This window comes from Morus notabilis, unplaced genomic scaffold (assembly GCF_000414095.1).
Source record: "Morus notabilis unplaced genomic scaffold, ASM41409v2 Scaffold294, whole genome shotgun sequence".
NCBI lineage: Eukaryota > Viridiplantae > Streptophyta > Magnoliopsida > Rosales > Moraceae > Morus > Morus notabilis.
The window spans coordinates 126,805-132,122 of record NW_010365149.1 but is presented as its reverse complement, the minus strand read 5'-3'; positions in this window follow the sequence as shown (position 1 = coordinate 132,122).

Genomic DNA, 5,318 nt, shown 5'->3' with positions numbered 1-5,318 from the left:
AATGGTTTTTTGCCCTAATTTTAGAGGTAGCCGAAATTTTTCTATAGAAATTTTGGAAACAATTTTTCAGCCCTAAGAGTTAAGGCTGTCCGAAATTCTCAAGAGAGAAAGGAAGGAAAAATTTTTTCTCCAAAAAGTCCACATCGTGCATGTGATGGTGTTTGTGGAAATTTGAGTGTTTATTGTAACCCGTTTTGTCTCATGTGTGCCCACACACACGTCTTCGTGGATTCTAGGAATTGATGTGGAAGACATTGGTTTTCTAAACACAAAGATTGGAGCAAGGACTGTTCGTGGTCAAAGAACTCAAGTTATCATCCGAGTCGGCTTCCAGGTATTTTTTCTGATTGAGTTCTTGATATATATAAGTTAATGAGATTTATTTATTCGTGCATAAATTAATATAATCTATAGAGTATCTCAAAAGTTTTATGAAAATTTTTGTTATACACGATCCGCCTCTTCCTTGCACCACCGCACTTCCGCATCCGGATTCGATTCGGCTACCAACATTTAATACATTTAAAACATAAAACGTGAGCGAAAGGCCCAATAAGATATAATTTGAAATGACTTAAAAATAAATGAACATATGAATGTGCGAGTAAATTAATAAATGGGTAAATGAATAAATAGACATTCAGCTCCAACAGACAGCTGGAACCTCACATCCTTTTTCTCAAAGGAAATAAATGTAAAATCTCCATATTACAGGCTTCAGCAAGTAATTAGTACAAATTACTTACCTAACCAAGTGCCTCGCCTATCCGGACCGAGTTTCGGGTTCTGTCCCCGAGGATGCACTATCCGAATCCTATCTAGGCTTACAGCAATAGACTCTCTTACCAGTTCACAAGATCTCTTAGTTTAAGAAATCATTCATTAACTTTGTCTTTTTTAGCCCCCAACAACCTCCCAAGGCCGCGGCCCCCATGACTAGGCAAGCCATGAGGTTCCATGACTGGATAAGCTATGGATTCCATGGACAGGACAAGCCATGGATTCCATAAACTAAGCAAGCCATGGTTTTCAAAGAGTTTTTCTTTCGTAAACCAATCCCGTTTTTTAAAACATTTCCAAGGCCGAAATCCTTTTTGAAAATCAAGCTCACAAGGAAAAGTGATAGAAATCCTACCTCGCACTACCAAACCTGGCACTAGTGTTGCCTTTTCTGGCTTCCGCTTCCTCAAGCCCCTTCAGTCTGAATCCTCAGCGATCACTGATGCAAGACAACACTTTAGGATTAATTCTCATTCCTAAAGCAATCCAATACCAAGGTTTCCAATTAGTGTGCCCTAATCCATTTTCATGTTTCAAATTATCATTCTGGGGTTTTCAATCTTAAATCAAGGATTAAAGATGCTAATCCATTTATCTCAAGTCCCCAAATGAAGCTAATTTGGATTCTCCTCGAAAATAGGTGTCAAAACAATAATTTCAGGCCAAACAGGGTCGAACCCTGTGTCAACTGATCGACCGGTGACAAAACAGTGCATCACCACCGGTCGACCGGTGGTGTGTAATCCGGTTGACCGGTCAGGCCAATGCAATCCGGTCGACCGCACCGGTTGACTGGTTACCATGTGATCCGGTCGACCGGTGGAATCAGCTGCGCGAGAGAAGCTCGCGGAAATCAGTCCAAAACCTGCAATCTCAGTCCCAAATGAAATATTTCAAAGGAAAACCACTAGATCCGGGTTCTAGGTACTAAATCAAGTCCAAAGAACTAAAGATCTTCAATTTCTACCAAGGTTCTACTCAAAAATCATTAATATCCAGTTTGATCCAAAAATAAGTTTTGAAATTCACAAATCCATGATTCAAGAGAGGGTTTTCCATAAATCTTACCTTGAATCCTTCTATTGATGTTGAAAGCTTCTTGAAATCGTTCATTAGTTCAAGATCCGTTCGATTGGGACAAAAACGGGAAGAGAGAGAGAGAGAGCACGAGAATGAGAGTGAAGAGAGAGAGAGTGTGCACGGGAAAGGAAAGAGAAAAAGAAAGAAAGAAAAGAAAAAGAAAAAGAAAAGAAAAGAAAATGAACAAGTGTCAATATTTTAAAAGAACAGTCCATAAATACACTCATACACACTTCTGGGTTAAAATAAATTACTGAGAATAATTTAAATACCTTAAAACTATTTAAATTACACGTTAGAAACATTTATTAATCAAAACTCAATTAATTATATCAGATTAGACACACTAATAATCTCAATTACCTTAATTAATCTCATTTAATTCTTCAGGGTGTTACAGTACGATCATTCTTTTTGGTGTTAAATATACAATTGGCACTAGAACTTGTATCGGAGATGGTCTTACCTTCTCATTTAATCATTATAATATTTGTATTTTTAAATTATTTTAAAGTTAAAATTTTATTTTTACAACTTTTAAAGCTTAATGATTATATGAAAAAAGTAAATTTAGTATTTGAAATAACATTATGTATTTGAGCACATATGAAAAAATAACACATTTTATTATACATTTTATTACCAAATATACAATTAGCATTATCATCTGTATTGGAGATATTGTTAGTTAATTGAAAGTTACCGTTACACCCCTAAGTTTGATTAAATATCAATTCTTCCTCGGTCCTATCACCCAGCTCACTCGCCATGATTAGACCATGCTCTTTAGAATTAGGGATATTTGCGTCACGTGTCTTCAAACTTTCTAATATTTGGCCTTTTTCCCATTTAAAGAATTTAGAATTTAATCCCCAAACTCTTAATATGTTGGCACTTTTAGTCCCCATTTTAAGAATGCAGGTCTCTAAAGTCTCACCGTTAGTCCTCATTCTAAGAATTTGAACACTTGTCATCAAACTCTTAATCTGTTGACGTCTTTAGTCCCCCTCTTTTTTTTTTTTTCTTTTATGTTAAATGTCACAAGAAATTTCAATATTTTAAGACTTTTTTATGACTTAGATCCGACAACGTATCTATATACTAGTTGAACTCCACGTGCTATGCATGTGGAGAGTACTTGATGTGTTAAGTTTTAATGACAGTATTTTTTTAAATTTATTTAATAATAAAGATCTTAGTTAATTAATTAATTAATACACAACTAACACAAACATCTTTATAAGTATCACCATTAGAATAACAAGGATTACACATGAAAAATTAAATAGGGATACATAGCAAAAAATATATTTTATATAAAATCCCAAAAAGGAACCAAAAAGAGGAAAAATAAAGCTTTTGGGCAAGAAAATAAGGTCCAAAAAAGACCAAAACAAAGAAATAAATAAGTTTTAGGGCAAAAAGAACCAAAATGAAGAAAAAATAAATTTTAAGGTAAAAACTTAAACGGAGAAATAAATAAGTTTTAAGATAAAAAAAACTAAAACGAAAAAAAGTTGCACAACAAAAACAAAAAAGAGTAAAAACATGACTAAATGTAGAATAAAAAAATTTTAGGGCAAAAAGCCAAAAAAAAATCAAAAAAACAAAAAAAGAGTGAGGAATTGTACGGTTTTGATCAAAACGAAAAGAAACAAAAAAAGGCAAAAAAAGACGCAAACGAAGAAATAAGTAAGCTTTATTTTTTTCTTTTTATTTTTGTCTTGAAATTTTATTTTATTTTTATTTTGGTTCTTTTTGTCCTAAAACTTATTTATTTTTTCATTTTAATCCTTTTTTACCCTTTTTATTTTTGGCCTGAAACGTTATTTTTTTTTGTTTTGGTTCTTTTTACCCTACATTTTATTTATTTCTTCACTTTAGTCATTTTTTGACTATTTTTTTATTTTGATCTAAAATTTTATTTTTCGTTTTGGTTCCTTTTACCACAAAACTTATTTATTTCTTCATTTTTGTCCTTTTTTGACCCTTTTTGTCTAAAACTTTATTTTTCATTTTAGTTTTTTGCCCTAAAACTTTTTTATTTCTTCATTTTAGTATTTTTTTTTTTACTTTATTTGGCTTCTTGCCCTAAAACTTTTTATTATTATTATTTTTGTTCCATTTGTGGGATTTTATATTCAGATTATAAATGTTTTTAATAATAGCACAGTATTTAAAAATTAACACACGAATTACTTTCTCTGTGCATAACACCAGGAGTTCAACAAGTATATATATTTTACCCAAAAGATCTCCAAAATCTTTTCTTATATATTTTTATAATTATTAAATATTTTCTTAGAATAAAATAAATTATTATGATTAATAACAACAAAGTAGTTGATTATAAATGGAAAAAGGTAAGAAATTTATAAATATCATTAAGGAAATTGCTCATCTGTCCATTGGATTTTGGATAAATTGGTTCCAAATTACAATGATGTAACTAAATAATAGTAACACAACAATTATTTATTGAATTTCATACTTTTATTTCCTTAAAATCTTTAATATCATTAAGGATAATAAAATGTGTGTAATTGAGGAGTATGTAATTAGACAACTAAATGTTGTGTTACCGTTATTAATTACATTGTTGTAATTTGGAACAAATTTGTCTAAAATATAATAGAACAGATGGCCACTTTTCTCAATGATATTAATGAATTTCTTATTTTTTTTCCCATTTATAGTCAATTGTTAATTTTATACTATGGTTCTTAAAAGTGCATAGTTTGGAATTTTACCCCTCATTCTTGATTAATACTTTTTTACTAGTGTAGTTATTTGACTAAAAAGATTATTAATCAAGGATAAATGCTAAAAATCTTAACTCATGCACTTTTAAAATGTGTTTGTCTCATTTCTCTGAAAAGAGAAAGAACTTTTGAGGACCTTTCTGTTATATATATAAATATATATATATATTTGTGGATCTAAGGCATAAAAAAGCCTCAAAATATTGATATCTCTTGTGACATAAAAAATAAAATAAAAAGATAGGGACTAAAGGCACCAATAGACTAAAGGGTTTTGCGACCTGGATGTTCAAGTTCTTGAAATTGGGACTAACTGTGCTAATAGATTAAAGTTTAGAGACCTATATAAGGGTGTATTTGGTTGGGAGGAATGGAAAGGAATCAATGTTCATTCTCATGTTTGGTTGATTTTAAGAAAAGGAATGGCCATTCAAAATGAAATGACTTTTCCATCAAATAGGTGAATCATCATTCCTCCCTCATATGAGAGAAATGCCCATTCTAAGCTCTTTTCATCTTCTTTTCCATCATTACCCTTAAATATTATAATATTAATATCTATAATATAATTAATATTATATTATAATAATTTATATTATAATGTAATTATATCTTATAACATATAATATAATATATTATAATTATATACGTATATTATAATATATCATAGTTAATATTATAAGATATTATATTTAT